The sequence below is a fragment of the Podarcis filfolensis genome, assembly GCF_964270895.1.
Source record: "Podarcis filfolensis genome assembly, chromosome: 7".
NCBI classification, from domain to species: Eukaryota; Metazoa; Chordata; class Lepidosauria; order Squamata; family Lacertidae; genus Podarcis; species Podarcis filfolensis.
This window is the reverse complement of record NC_139603.1, coordinates 19,847,781-19,864,237: the sequence shown is the minus strand read 5'-3', so window position 1 is coordinate 19,864,237 and position 16,457 is coordinate 19,847,781. Positions and strand designations below refer to the sequence as shown.

General features: G+C 42.2%; 1 protein-coding gene and 2 long non-coding RNA genes across 11 annotated transcripts in view; 2 read left to right on the top strand and 1 right to left on the bottom strand.

Moving 5' to 3' along the window:
• Positions 1-16,457, top strand: part of CDH10 (cadherin 10) — a 189,022-nt gene that overhangs the window by 65,936 nt on the left and 106,629 nt on the right. The gene's annotated exons all lie outside the window — the stretch shown is intronic.
• Positions 5,729-6,181, top strand: LOC310767305. The gene is made up of 2 exons (XR_014550860.1): positions 5,729-5,991; positions 6,039-6,181. It is a non-coding gene; the product is annotated as an uncharacterized lncRNA (long non-coding RNA).
• Positions 9,033-10,541, bottom strand: LOC310766887. The gene is made up of 3 exons (XR_014550502.1): positions 10,153-10,541; positions 9,951-10,042; positions 9,033-9,277 (listed from the first exon to the last, which is right to left on the bottom strand). It is a non-coding gene; the product is annotated as an uncharacterized lncRNA (long non-coding RNA).

Here is a 16,457-nt window from a genome sequence, read left to right as displayed (position 1 = left end):
GCTCCTTGGTTTTCGAACACTTTCGGGAGTTGAATGAACACCTGGAATGGATTAAGTTCAAGAACCAAGGTACCACTGTACCAAGTTGTATAAGCATGTGAACTGGCCCATCAGATAAAAGATCTCAGGATTGTCATTAGTTATTTTCAGTCCTTTGGTGAATTTCAACGTCCAGGTACCATGTGCCTACTGTTAGTCTTTGTTTGCCACTGAGCAGTGCTTTGGAGTCACAAGACTCTGTTTACATTCCACACATTCCATATTATTGGAAGTCTCATGGGAGACAGATGTGACGTACTGGTTTCCTGTTCGTTTGTTCGTTTGTTCTTTTGTTGTTCAGTTGCTCTCTGTTTTCATAGAGAGAGGATGTATATTTCTTTGCTGTCTGCATAGTAAAAAATAAAGCATAGTGATGTAGCCATAAATCTCATCACTTCCCTGTGCCAGAAACTCTGATGAACGGGAATGGTCCTGAAGCCTCATCAAAGGCTCAGGTCGTTAATTATCATTGGGGACGATTCCGAAGGCTCGGCCGGAGGAAAATGAGCTTTATCAGCTTGGCCGAGCAGAGATCCCGACACCTACCACCCCACAGGTCACCTCTGACCAAAAGACCACTCAAGATGACATTGTATGGTTCAATTTAGGTCACAACCTTATTGATCACAACCGTAAGAGGTTTGGCAAAGGCATTGGGTAACAACCAGCATCATCATGCCCAACTGCTTGATGATTGACCCAGGGGTAAGACAAATGTTGAGGAGGCCCTATGACATGCATAAAATAGGTGCCACCTCACAAGGACAACCAACTCAAGAAGTGCTACGGCTCTAGCCTGGGTGTCTGGACAGAAACATCTCCTCCATGATCCCTTTAATGGGAAACCCCTATCCCCTTGGAGGGGCAGGCAGAGACTTATATCCTCCCCTCCAGCAACTTGTTTTCACCCAATGTCTTCCCTCCCAGAGCTGTAACAATTGCTACAAGGAAGGCAAAAAACAAAAACAAAACCCCAGACTGGCCAACTGCTCCCTGGCCCGGAATACGGTGGCCAATTAACTCCATAGCAATGTGTAGTTACAAGCACAGCAACATGGAGGGTAGGTAAGAAATCCAGGAATGACTGCAATGCCCTGTGAGATGCAGGCCTGCTATTATCCCCACGGGAGCGGACCTGAATGAAGTCTGTGGTGGACTTCCGGTTCCGGTCGCGGACGGCGAGGAAGCGCGGAAAGCCACGTAAAGGCTTTCTGAGTAATTCGGAGATTTTGGGGCGTCGCAAGGGCACTGCGCCCCCCAAAAAATAAAAGTCCAGGGGGGGAACCCCTGGAGGAAGGTTTCCCGGCAGCGTGGAGCGGCGTTTTTGCCTCTGTGGCTCACTCTCCCTGGTGAAGAGCGAGTTCAGGGCGGGGCCGCAAGCGCAACAGGGGAAAGTCCCGTCTCCGAGTTACGATGCCTCAGGCTTCCACCGAGAAAGGCGACGAACCTTCATAGGCTTAAAATGGACACCCCGTCGTGTTTGGACTTAAGACAATACTGAAGTCAAGGGTTACAGATGGGTGAGTCCTGGTTGGTACAGTCTTTTTATGTACGGATCCCACCCGGCGGAGAGCGAAAATGGCGCAGGTCTTAGAATCACAGGCAGCGAGTGAAGGGGAGTAATTATTACTGGCCGAGCTGTGTAAGCACGGAGCGAGGAGAGATATCTTTTCCAACAAGATTTAACGAACCTTTATTTATGGAACGTTATAAAACTGCGTGCCTCAGTTGAGCTTCTACGGTTTGAGATTCAGCGCGGATTTATTGGTGGATTTAGGTCTGGGACTACGTTTGGACTCTGATTTTTGAGACTTTGATTTGAGGTTATTGTTAAAGGTCTGGCGGTCTCTTTAACCGACCCCCAATAGAGACATATAACAGAATTGGGAATCAAGACAAGAAAAACTCTGAGGGGACAGAGATAAGAAGCAACCGCGGACACTCTTGCTAGGACGTCGATTACAAAAAGTCGGTAACCAACTTTTATTAAAGACATTGGAGACACACGAAGAAACTTCATAAGAACTTTATAACCTTAACTTTATAACTTTATAAGAGGGCGGTGCAAAAGACGCTGAAAGACAGATAATTGTCTAAAGCACTCTAATTACCCTCCCCCACTTTAGCAGACCAAAGTGGTTTATTGTTTAGTACTTATTGGTTGCTTCCCCCCCCAAGGTTTCCTCACCCCACCTCCATTTGCTTTTCATTGGTTATAGTTATACCTGACTCTTGACTCCTTCTGCCATCATTACCCCCTCTGTAACCTTACATACCTATTCTATCCTTAACCCACTTCCACCTCCCCCCCGCCTCTCATAATATTAAGAACTGACTCACCTCCTTAATACCCCAAAAAGGAATATTTACTGAGGTACTTGGTTAAGTCCTCAGGGGTCTACACTTACTGTGGTATTTGGTTAAGTTGTTAAGCGTTGGTAAACTTGGAGGGACAATTGGTAGAGGTCTGGGAAAATTATATAGAGACTCCCTAGTGGCACTAGAAGGAACGTTAACCTTTAAATTAATCGGAATATTTAATTGATATAATTATCAGAGATTGTAGGTCAGAATTGGCTTTTGTATCTGGAAGTGTACTGGAACTTTGTCCTTCTTTTGGTCCCTCCTTTGTGTAATTTAGTCCAAGGTCAACTATTGGTTAGCAGCGGAAGGTGATACGCACAACTCCCTGGAGAGAAGGGAAGAAGCGTTACAGACCGTAAACCCCGGGCTACATATCTCGGATTACATATCCGGTTTAACTGGTCTAACCAGCTGGGCTAGACGGAAAGGTCCCAAGACGTGGGAGCAAGGAGATTGTGAGCCCCTAAGGGGAGAGAACGCAACACTAGAAGAACATAACAGGGAATTAGGAAAAATGCAGGGGAAGAACGGGAAAAGGGGAGGAGGAGGAACACCAGGTGAAAGAAAAGCATCCAGACAGGAAGAAATCAAAGATTTAGATTACTTGTGGTTAAAAATTAAAGAGGAACTCAAACAGAACGAAAGTCATATAGAAAACAAATTAGAAGAAATGCAAGAGACGATAGATAAGAGAATAGAGGGAGCAATAGGGGAGCTCTCGAATAAAATCCAAGAACTAGCGCTTAAAACTAAGACAGTTGAGGAGACTAACAAAAAAATTCAAAAAGACCTGAGGGAACAGAAAAAGGAGACGGAAAAAGTGAGGGGAGAGATGAGAGAGTTGAATAAGGCACAGGAACAGATTTGGGACAATATCGCGATGACAGAAATGCGACAGAGACAACTACAATTAAAATTTAGAGGAATAGGAGAAGAAACGAGAGAGAACATTAAGGAGAGAATAATTAAGGAACTAGCAAGGTGGTTAGAGATGAATGAAGAGGAAGTCGCTTGTACGATTGAAAATGCCTTCAGGATTAAAATGAGAACATACCAGAACAGGGCTAGCAAACCCCTTGGGGACTGCCTAGTAGTGTTTAACTCAATAGGAATGAGAAATTTGATACTCAAAACGAGTTATCATAAAAAATTAATAATAGGCAGCAGACCAATTATTGTCCTTAAGGAAATTCCGGTCAGACTGTTGCGCAAAAGAGAGGGATATAGACAAATAACAGGCGCCCTGAGAAGAAACAATATACAGTTTAGATGGGAATTTCCCGAAGGGATTGCTTTTTTCTTCAAGGACAAGAGATTTAAACTGACAAGTATATCAGAAGTAGAAAAGTTCCTGAGAAGATACGAGAAAGAGCTTGGTAAGATGGAGGATAGAGTATCAAATAGAAAGGGTGACGGAGATGGAGGGACGCGGGGGGAGGAGAGGGAGGAGGGTAGAGAGGGGGGAGAAGAAGTAGAGGAGGAGGAGGGCGCAGAGGAAGAGGAGGGGACAGAAGAAGCGGAAAAAACAGGGAACTGATAGTTAGATATAAATCGGCGTCCAATTTTAACAATGTCTTTAACCTTTCTATCTTGGAATGTTAACGGTTTGAATGAAAAATCAAAAAGGAATAAAATAGAGAAAGTTTTGAGGAATAAAAAATGTGACGTGGTTTGCTGTCAAGAAACCCATGTAGCTAAAAAACACAAACATATATTGGTCAACAAAAAGTTGGGAATGGAGTTTATTAATTCGGATGTAAATAAAAAAAGAGGGTTGGTGATCTACACCAAAGAGAAATTGGATCCTAAAATAATCTGCAAAGATGAGGAGGGGAGGATTCTGGGGATTCAAATCACCCATCAAGGGGAAAAATTTAATGTTGTAACAATCTATGCCCCTAATACAAGGATTGCCATATTTTGAAGAGCAAAACAGAGGACACATTTGCCAACTTCTCCTTTTAACTATGGATTGCTATGACGGCTCTCATTTTACATCCCCATGAAAAAGAGGATGTGTCCTGGGAAAAGAGGACATATGGCAAACCTACAAATGAGCCCACCTCTGAGCCCAAGATGGGCCATTTTTCCAGGAAGGCTAATTCCAGAGGTCGGAAGCGAGGCTAGTCAGGCATTTCAGGAAGCGGGGTTATTCAGACATTTCTTGGGTTTTTATATCACACTAAGCCAGACCATGGCATTTTGTGAATGCGCAAGCATACAGAAGACATCATGGTCAGTTTGATCCTTCCTGCTTGTTGTCTACTGTGCCACACTAAGACATGATGTAGTTTAGTATTTTGTCCAGACATCAGCTTGTGGCTTACCTTTAGACAAGACTAACCATGTGCTGTTACCCAAGTTTGTCCTATAATTTACAACTGGTGGGGTGTCCAGGAAACTATGAGCTTCAGTTAGGATAACATGCTGGTCCATACCTTGGATCTCAGCAAAAAGGCTGTGTTCTCCTCTCCTGGAGACCACAGTTTCATGTATTTGCATAGTTCAGCTTTTGATGATGTGTGAAACAGGTCTATTAAATCTTCTTCTCTCATAGTCCAGGCATTACATTCTGTTCCCACCTATTACCTAATTGCAAGTTTTCCCCATTCCATTCCCTTGAGTTATTATGGGACTGGCTTTTTAAAGCTTTTTACCCTACAGACTTTTCTTTTGTTGTTGGGGGTGGGTGGGCAATTGTGTTTATTTTGGGGTTATCCTGAATCTGCCAGTACTTCTGTCTTGTGTATCAGTTGTTGTATAGCGCTCCAGTTGGAGAACAGCCTTTACCAAAGGTGTCATGGGCTTTGAAGACACTCGAACTCAAGACGCAAGGGAGAAACGTGCTGGGAGGAAGGCACACTTAGCAAATGCACACCGTGATCAGCTCCTGCCCGGAAACCCATGTCCCCACTGTGGAAGGATGTGTGGATCCAGAATTGGCCTTCACAGTCACTTATGGACTCACTGTTAAGACCGTGATCATGGAAGACAATTTTACTTGGCTATGAGTGATCGCCAAAGAAGAAGATAGAAGTACAACTCTGAGAAAACCTGAATCAATATTAGCATGAAGACTTTAAAACTTGTTTTTTTATTCAGTTAGTAAAGTATTTATATACTGGCATATCTTCAAATCATCGGGGCAGTGTACAACAACACAAAAACATTTAAAAGCAATACAAAGCGGTGGTTAAAATAACTGGTAGCCAGTTTTTGAAAGACGACATAGGCCTCTTGCAATTTAATATTGAATATATACTAGAACAGGGCTTTGAACCTTGTTTCGAATCTTGCCTCCCATACAGAAATTGCACCCCTGCTGGTGACACAGGGCACTGCAGCAGCCATGTGGAGAATCATAGCCCTGTATAGGAGAGAGACATCATAGCTAAAATAGTCCTTGCTCTCTGAAGCAAGTTCTGGTTAAATATACACCTCTTGCAGTTTTAAAGTCTTATGCACTTTGACTTTTTTTTGGGGGGGGGGTGGAATACCTCCTCTGATGGAGAATGTGCTACATAGCTGTCCATTAATGCTAATCTTCAGTTGGTGACAAAATGCAAGCATAAATTTTAAAGGACATTGGTGGGGGAGAGAGAGAGAGAGAGAGAGAGAGAGAGAGAGAGAGAGAGAGAGAGAGAGAGAGAGAGAGAGACTAATGGATACATGGGGAATGAAGTAGATTCATTTTATTTTCTGTAAGTCATAGGCCAGATCTACTTTTCTGGAGATTAGCTCTGACTATGAATATCTACTGCAGGTAGAGTTAATTCTTTTTTTTTTTTTTAAAACTAACAATCTGAGAGCATTAATACTTATATAGACATAGATTTAGATTATGCACAGTTTTGACATGTTCTTCTTTGCCTTAACTGGCCTTAGATGAGCTTACTGCTTAAAATAGACTGAACAGAATATTATGGCATGGGAACTAGGTGGGGGAAGATGCAAGGGTGATCCTGACTATGGGTATTTAGGTAGATTTATGCAATAAGCTACCAACAGGGTGACAGTGTATTTTAGGAGCCAGTGTGCCATAACCAAACATTTCAAACTGTGTGAAATTTAAATGCATCCTTGCAGATTCTTAGGATTGCCGCGGAGGGTGTACTTACTTGGCACAACTCCCGTGTAGCATGAGCATGTATTTGCAAGCATCTACTTGTCGCATGGGACGCAGGTGGCACTGTGGGTTGAGCCTAGGGCTTGCCGATCAGAAGGTCGGCGGTTCAAATCCCCGCAACGGGGTGAGCTCCCGTTGCTCGGTCCCTGCTCCTGCCAACCTAGCAGTTCGAAAGCACATCAAAGTGCAAGTAGATAAATAGGCACCGCTCCAGCGGGAAGGTAAACGGCGTTTCCGTGTGCTGCTCTGGTTTGCCAGAAGTGGCTTTGTCATGCTCGCCACATGACCCGGAAGCTGTATGCCGGCTCCCTCGGCCAATACAGTGAGATGAGCGATGCAACCCCAGAGTCGGTCATGACTGGACCTAATGGTCATAGGTCCCTTTACCTTTACTTGTCACATGCCTACTTTGTGCTTCCAGGTGCATCCCCAAGGCATCCCCAACCCATGCTTTTCTGATGGCATGGGAGCTGCTGCAGCACTGCCAATTCTTTCACTGCCAGGGTAACATGGGGCAACCTCAGCCACTTACATGCCAATGCAGAGTGGCTACAAGTACCACGTGACAGAGACAGTCCTCTATTTCAAAGTATCCTCTCTGTTTGAAGGACTGTCCAATCCAAATCTGGTTTGAAGCAAAGAACCAAGAACAGGACCTTGAAGTTGCCCACAGAGAGTAGAGTTTTTATGTCAGCCTTCTTAAATGCATCCCTCTCATTTGAACTGTCTGGAAGGTTGCCAAACATCCCCTTCCAGAATAGACTTTGTTCTTGTGGTATGAATACACCAGATACAATATACCATATAATTTTGGACTGCCCTTTCTTCAACATTCTTCGGAGAGACCTACTCATGGCGCCTTTGAAGCTTAAAGTATCTACTTGCAAAGGATTTGTAATCCAATATCTGTTGAGGGATGATATACCCGGAACTACCTAGATTGTTTTAGGATATTTAGCCGAGATTTTTAAAGTCAAATTTAAAACAACTTACCGGTAATTTTACTTAATGGTGGCTACTTAATCTTTTACATGTTTTATGTGTTTAAAATATCTGGATTGCCAACATTTTATGGATGGTTGGGGTTGTTTTTTCCCCTCTTTCTCTCTCTCCTTTATGATTTTATTGTCTAAATTATGCCAATAAAGGCTGAATGAATGAAAGGATGCATGAGTAGACAGAGTGATCACAGGTCATTCAATCTTCACCATGCGTGATGGATTCTATTTCTTTTCAAATTATAGTAGGTACTTTAAAAATGTGTAGCTATATATAGCGTATGTGAAGTTTATGTGCACCTGTGACCTCTTCTTGCATGCATGAGGCATAATTGGCCACTCTGTGCCAGCACCAATGTTCTTGAAATTGGGATGCTGACATAAAGAGAAGTCATAACTTGAACTCCGAATTGGACAGGTTCACAGTGATGCTGCTGACATATGAAGTCCTGAGCGACTTGCAACCTGGCTATCCAAGAGAATGCATTGCCCCTTACAAACCTGTCCCTTCAGTTATACCCTGGGGAGGTCACTTCAGTGCTGCATATGCAGCCGCTTGACTTCACCCTTGGAGGCATACTCCATTGTCTCTCGAGACAGACAACAAGAGATCAGGACTTCCTTTTTCTTCAATCATCTGCACATGTATATCTTGTGGCAATGGGGGGGGTATTATTTGCTGTGGCATCATCTCACCCCTGAAGGATGACAGGCTTCAATCTTAGTTGTATTTCAGGGCGTGTTGATGAAGACCTATACAGTGGTACCTCAGACTAACCCATACATAGTACCTCGGGTTAAGAACTTTGCTTCAGGATGAGAATAGAAATTGTGCGGTGGCTGCACAGCAGCAGCGGGAGGCCCCATTAGCTAAAGTGGTACCTCAGGTTAAGAACAGTTTCAGGTTAAGAACGGACCTCCAGAACAAATTAAGTTCTTAACCCGAGGTACCACTGTATAGTCAACAAAACACCTGCTGGTTTAAATGTCCAGTTTTAAGTGATTCTTATACAGTTGTACCTTGGTTTTTGAACAGCCTAGTTCTCGAACGTTTTGGCTCCCGAATAATCAAAATCTGGAAGTGACTGTTCCAGTTTTCAAATGTTGTTTTGGAAACCAAACATCCAATGGGACTTCTGCAGCTTCCGATTGGCTGCAGGAGCTTCCTGCAGCCAAACAGAAGTCACGCTTTGGTTTTTGAACACTTTGGAAGTCGAACGAACTTGTTGATATGCTTGATATCCAATTCTATGGATTGTCACTATAATTTTAGTTCCTTGTTTTGCTAATGTACCTTGTACACTGACCAGGAATTTTATAATGAAGGGCAGCAAATAAATAATTGAAATCAATCAACCATATTACTGAACTACTTGATCTTTCAAATTTGCCAGCTAGCTTTTCACACACATACACAAACACACAACTCGCTCCACACAATCTCTGAGCAAATTAAGATGATGGGTATCTGGGAGTCTCACCACAACTATGTTCTTCAGCATGTATAGCAGCATTGTAAATAGTAAAAGTTTTACTTTTTTTTTTAAAGGAAGAGATGACACATAAGATTTGAGACCCAGTGCAAAAGCTTCTGACAGTACCTTTGCATCTAATTTTCTGTGCAGGATTACAACCTTGAATCTTTTTCAGCTTTTACAAACACACTGGTTCAAAGGAGAATGATTTATGCATATATTTCTCTTAAGGAGTGCCTGCCTCCACACTCACAGAGAGACTTTTCTGCAGAGCCCTGAGAAATAAGAATTGAAAACTGAATGATGATCTGAAGTACTGTAGAAATAATCCTATTAAAGGTTTGCTACCTATACATATTCAGACTAATTCAGAAGTCTGTGCTTTGAGTAACAGAGATCAGGATGCCAGAGCCGGTTTAAATTGGATAGAAGAGAAGGAGAAGACGAAAGATCATGTGGATAAAATTACAAAATTGTATTTGTCTGTCGCCTTAAATTATGTTTGTGGTACAGCCAGATGCTTGAAACCCTTCATGTTTTTGCAGTCCTAGGAATACCATAAAACAGGGTGTGTTTACAACAAAAAGTGGTTCTTAAACAATTCTCCCCCCCCCATTGCCTTGTACTTTTCAAAGCCCAGATCCAATGACAAGGAGCTCTTGCTTATGTGCAATCCAGTTTTCATTTTAATGTATTAGAAATAATTTTGCTTAACATTGCTATGGATACTTAACCCTTTATTCACCAAAATATTGTAGGGATTGTGATGCAGTTCCAAGGGAAAAGGCTATTGCTGTAATGTGTGAGTGTGTATGTGTGTAAATGAGACAATTTACATTATCGCTGGGTTATAGAAATTGCAATTTGTCTTTTTCTGCATCTTGTCGTAGGATAACAAGACTAGCTACATTCTCATTTAAATCAATCCTTTCTTCAAAAGTCACTTACCTTTAAGCCATGCTAATGTTACATTATTTGGCTACCCTTGAAACCGCTCCCTGAAGTCAACCATTTCCCATACATACAGTCTTACTGTTTCTCTGAACACACACACAAAAGGGAAACATTAAGCATGTTAAATGAATCTAAATTAGGCATTATAGTGGCATGTCAGAGCAGGCAGGGTTATGTTAATAATGTATTGACCCACCTGAAGGTGAACAATAGAGTTTCCTGATGAAATTCCCATCAAGGTTTTTTTCTTGCTTCCTCCTTCAAGGTTTATGATTTTAAATCCTTTGGTGCCATCTTGTGGTCTGCATAACAGTTTTTGAGAGGAACATGTTTTAAGGAGTGTGTAACTATCTAATTCTTTTTATTTAAAAAAAATGTCATCTGTAACATATCATAGGATGGAAGATGTGTCATATTGTAAAAATTCTGAAAATATGAAATGACTAAGATGATGACTCCAGGAAAAATATAGAAATCGATAGGAGTCTCTCAGGCCTGATTCAAGCATCATCTTTGTGATGTGTTTGCCTCTCATTGTGGTTGGCTCCCACATTGCCTCTGTACCACTTGACTTTTTGCATCATGTGGATTGTCAGAGTTGCCTAGGCAATGCCCACAACAATGGCAGCAAAGAGCACTAGAGTGGGACCAGTGGGATGGGCAATACGTGCATGATTCCACTGACAATGGGATGATAAAGGAGTCATTTTGGACTCACAGCTGTCCATGGAGGCACAGGTCAATCTGTAACTGGCTATATTACAATAGTGCTACTGATTTTAATATGATTGATCTCATATATCCATTAAAGCTAGAGAAAAGGACATCCTAATTGCTTTATCTTAATTGCGGATAAGAGTGTTTTACAGTTGCTTTGCCTGCTTGGGCCTTATGTTTAGCAATAGACCTATGCAGTGTATAATGCAGGACCCATAATTAATGTTCATAAGAACATATGAAGAGGCATGCTGGGTCAAGTCCAACATTTCCTTGCCACAGTGGACAACCAGGTAGTCATGAGAAGTCTACAAACCATGCATGCTCCTTCTGATCTCATCTCATTACAAACGTTTGCAATGTAATTCCACATCAGGTGGAAAATGTTGACTGTTATTAATTAGGCTAGTGGGCCACTATGAATCTGAAACATGAGTTCCAGTCCCAGAGCTAAAATTTGAATTTCTAACCTCATGCTCTTTCAAAAATCTAGTGATAAATAGTTATATAGATTAGATTACAAACCTTCAGTGTGGGGATCACTGAACTTTTGTGCTTGTAATATATTATGACGCACAAACTAAATAACTGTAGTATACAGTTTTTTAAAAAGTTAAAGAAGGTATGTGCCTTTTTTGGGGATGTGACTTTTCTCAGTGAATCAGTCTTCCAAATGGAAAAGAAAACTAGCAACTTTCAGTCCCTCACTTCACCAGATATGTAGGTTAAATACATTCTAGGCAAATCAGCCTAGACCATCCTCTTTCAAAGGTCATCTGTGTTGCTTGTTCTAGAGTTTAATTCTTCAGTGTCTGTTGAAACCTCTACAAAAGGCTTGTGCATGGGTCATCAAACTGAGGGCAGTATGTCAGAAGGACGTATGGTAGGGAAAATGTTGACTTCTGAAAAGAATAAAAAAAGACTGAATTCCTTCATTTCATCTCTACACTCAGATATTCCACAACTATAATTCCCAGTATTTTTTCTTGTTGGCATGGGACATATTTGTAGAAATACATAGGTTAAAATACTCTGCTGCATACCCCCCGCTTGGATCAAGCTGTGCTTAATGAAACATTCTCAGAATGATGTACATATCAACCCTGTAATATAATGTTTCCTTGCTATATCACCGTTCCTGAAACCAAGGAACCAAGTTTCTCTTTTCTGTGAAAATTGTTTGCAAAAGTCTAATCGCCAGGACTCTACCTGACCCGTTCAATTTGAAGGGCACATAAATATCCATTGAAGGGAAAACTCTAGGAAACTTCATTTGTTTCAGAAATCTCTCAATGTTTGTGGATGTTGCTTTCCCTTATTACAGCTGACTGCTTAGCCAGAGGCTACACATACAGAAAGCCAAACAGGAATAAACCAATATTAACATGCAGATGCTTGCTAGTAAATGTGATATGATACAACATCTGGCATTTCAATTTAACATGGGATTTTCAGTTTATAGGTTACATTTTCTCACCCCGGCAAAGTTCTCTTGACAAAATATGACCCTAATTCCTGTTTATCTTCCAAGCCTTCAGAAATATGCATATGTATATAGCTCTGTGAGAGAGAGCTGGAAACTGGTTTATAGACTCCCAGTAAATGAAGCTTGCATTCTGCAAGCATAGATGCATAGAGTTTGGATACTACTGGAAATTCAGCCTCCTCCAAATCCAACAAAACATGGCAATAATACATCTCATGTTAAGTTTTGACTTGCTCTGTGCTAGAATACTGACTAATATTTTGTGGTAATCTTTATGCTTTTGAAGGTGTGTGTGTTTGTGTGTATCTCCCATATTCAGACTCTTGAGTTATTTTAGTTTTCCGGGTAGTGTTGAAGTACCATGATGATTGTAGGGTCTGTTTCTTTCTCACTTATCTTGAAGGCGAAGGCTCTGTTAGATTGCTAGCATTAAGGGACATGCCCCCCCCCCCGAAAAAAAACACCTATCTGCCTTTAGTTATCTAAATATCATAAAAAATATGGACGGAATACAGTGGTACCTTGGTTCCTGAATGACTTGGCTACCAAATGGCATCTGTATTAGCCTCATCTCCCTACTACTCCATAAGTAGGGATGCAGGTGGCACTGTGGTCTAAACCACTGAGCCTCTTGGGCTTGCCGATCAGAAGGTTGGCGGTTCGAATCCCCGTGATGGAGTGAGCTCCCGTTGCTTTGTCCCAGCTCCTGCCAACCTAGCAGTTCAAAAGCATGCCAGTGCAAGTAGATAAATAGGTATCACTGCGGTGGGAAGATAAATAACGTTTCTGTGCACTCTAGTTTCCATCACAGTGACCGGTTGCACCAGAAGTGGTTTAGTCATGCTGTCTATATGATCCAGAAAGCTGCCTGTGGACAAACGCTTGCTCCCTTGGACTGAAAGCGAGAAGAGTGCTGCTTTCAGATACCAACCCTACTGCAAAATACAATGTTGCCAGGTTCTGCATAGCAGTGATCAAAATTCGTCCGATGATGACCTGTGCCACAAACTGGATTTAATGAACACTCATATCAGAGTGCTTTGTAAATTGATAGCCATAGCCCTTTATATAGTAACCTTTTATGCTCTTCCACATCCGTTTAATGCTCCTAACCCTTCTTTTAGCTTCCTTTTATATATACCTTCTGTTTGAAGAATTTTAGCTTTCCAAAATGTTTTACAGATTTTTAATGATTGTACCCCACCCTACTTATGCTGGTCTATGACCATAGTAAAGATTTGATTGATTGATTGATTGATTGATTGGTTCTTGAACAAATCTGCTCCCGAATGTTGTAAACCTGTTCCTGTTTGCAAATGTTTTTTGGAAGCTGAATATCTGTTTTGGCTGTCAGCATTGTTTCTGGGGCCAATCAGCCAATCAGAAGCCATGCCTTGGTTTGTGAACATTTTGGAAGTCGAATGGACTTCCAGAATGGATTGAGTTTGGGAACCAATGTACCACTGTATGCTGCTTTCAATCTAGATTGATTTTAGGTGGATGTAGTTATTTGAGACACAGTTGAAAACCCTCCCCTTGGATAGGTCATCTGTGCCTTTTCCTCCTTGCAGTTGCCCCAAGTAAAGAACGAAGAAAGTGGAGATTTCTATCGTAGTCTACACCCAACCACAACATCATTGGACAGATACCCCCATTGCCAGAACCACCTGCATCTGTTTTCAAATGAACACACTGCAGGGTAATGCAGAATCAATGCAGTGAGCCTTCTCCCCACCGCTGCCCCAATAACTAAATCAGATTCTCAATAAGTATTCTTTAGAGGGAGGGAGGGGAGATACAATGGAATTAGATTGGGTGTGGGTAACCTAGAAGTGGGACGCGGTTGGCGCTGTGGGTTAAACCACAGAGCCTAGGACTTGCTGATCAGAAGGTCGGCGGTTTGAATCCCCGTGACGGAGTGAGCTCCCATTGCTTGGTCCCTGCTCCTGCCCACCTAGCAGTTCGAAAGCACGTCAAAGTGCAAGTAGATAAATAGGTACCACTCTGGCGGGAAGGTAAACGGCATTTCCGTGCGCTGCTCTGGTTCGCCAGAAGGGACTTAGTCATGCTGGCCACATGACCCAGAAGCTGTACGCCGGCTCCTTCAGCCAGTAAAGCAAGATGAGCGCCCCAGAGTCATCTGCGACTGGACCTAATGGTCAGGGGTCCCTTTACCCTTTACCTAACCTTGAAGCAAAATACCAAGTCCTCGACCTCTATTGATTCTGGAATAAAATATGTCTATGTAGCCACAGGTTTTTACTGTATCATTCTGAGTCCTTTCAAGTTGGGAGTGGACAAAGTAAAGCAAGTGATTTTACAGCAGAATTCCCTTGCTGCTACGATCAACATGCAAGCCTGACCTGAAAGCTTTTACAGGACTCGGGTAGTGCCACATGGCTCTGTTATAGGCTTTCCATTTCATTTTCTGTATTTATTTTATAATCAGGCTTTCTGCTGTGCCATATGCGCTACATGCCTTACCAAACATCCCGCTTGTCAGTAATATTTGCGGCTAGGCTGAAACAGAATCAGATTTTTACATATGGAGCCCCTTTGGGAAGAATGGAGTTTACAAAGCCCACATGTCATCAAACAGCAATCCCGGGGCACATTTAGTTCCCCTGGTGTGATCATGGCTGCCGTCTCAGATATGATTTGATTCTATTTCTTGTGGTCCCAAGCTGCCCAGTGGGAAACTCAGGAAGCTCCGATAGTTCTCTCCATTTTGTTCTCTTAACATTGCTCGCTTGCAAGCGAGCGAGAGAATGAATGAATATACTTATGCAAAGTGAGCCCAGCTCTCTCGCTGGTGATTTCTCTCTTTGACAGCCTCAGCGCCGTATTGTAATGTTCTATGACGCACCGATTCTGCAGACTTTCAGAAACAGAAAAACTAGGAAAGATGTGAGCAATTTCAGGGGCAACTGACATGTCAGACAGAGATTTTGAGATTTTGAGTCATGTGGTTCATTAACTGTCTTGGCCAGTTATCAAGTTATCAAAACAAAAGGTTCCAAAATTAAGCACTGGGAAGGGGGGCTATTACTTAAGCCATTATCTTTCCAAAGTTATAACAAGACTTAATTAATGGAGGCTAGAGTATAGGGTTGCTGGTGTGTTTCCCAAAATTTTAACAAGCAGAAAACCTCATCCGCTACCCCAATTAGTAATAGCCACACAAAAAGAGTTATAGCTAAGTAAGGCTATGTGTTGAATGGGAATGTAATGAGAAGCACACAAACCAAGCCTTATGAGGAAGAGTTGAAAGAGTTTGGTATGTTTAGCCTGGAGAAGAGAAGACTGAGAGGTGATGTGATAGCCATCTTAAAATGTCTGAAGAGCTGTCACATGGAAGATGGAGCAAGTGTGCTTTCTGCTGCTTCAGAGGGTTGTTTTGTTGTTTAGTCGTTTAGTCGTGTCTGACTCTTCGTGACCCCATGGACCAGAGCACGCCAGGCATTCCTGTCTTCCACTGCCTCCCGCAGTTTGGTCAAACTCATGTTAGTAGCTTGGAGAACACTGTCCAACCATCTCGTCCTCTGTCATCCCCTTCTCCTTGTGCCCTCAATCTTTCGCAACATCAGGGTCTTTTCCAGGGAGTCTTCTCTTCTCATGAGGTGGCCAAAGTATTGGAGCCTCAGAGGGTAGGCCTAGACTAATGGATTTCAATTACAAGAAAGGAGATTCCAGCTAAACATTAGGAAGAACTTTCTGACAGTAAGAGTTGTTTGACAGTGGAACAGACTCCCTTGGAAGGCTGTGGACTCTCCTTCCTTGGAGGTTTTTGAAACAGAGGTTGGATGGCCATCTGTCAGGGTATCTTGAGCTGTGATTCCTGCACTGCAGAGCTAGATGACCCTTGGGATCCCTTCCAACTCTGCAATTATGTGATTCCATGAGAAACAGTGTGGTGTGAAAAATTGTTGGAGTTGGGTTTTAAATGGGGGAACTGATAAGTCAAAGTCCAGCATTTGCACAATAGCTCACCATGCTTCATTTTTATTTTTTTTAATAGGAAGAAAGGATCAGAATAGGGCTGACAGAAATTGTAATAGCAAAGCGCAATAGCTGGACTCTGCATGAAGAACAAGAGCTAGGAACAATTTGTAAAAGCTGGCAATTATTTAAATGGAGAATTGTGTCACTTGCTAAAATTGGGTATTGGAGAAAATTGTCCTGAAAATATAATGCCAATGTTTGGGAAGGCAAAAATATCTGAGGGTGAAATGTACATCCATATGAGTGAGTATGAATGGGGAAAACTGTGAAAAAGCCAAGTTTGTTCTTTTGAATAG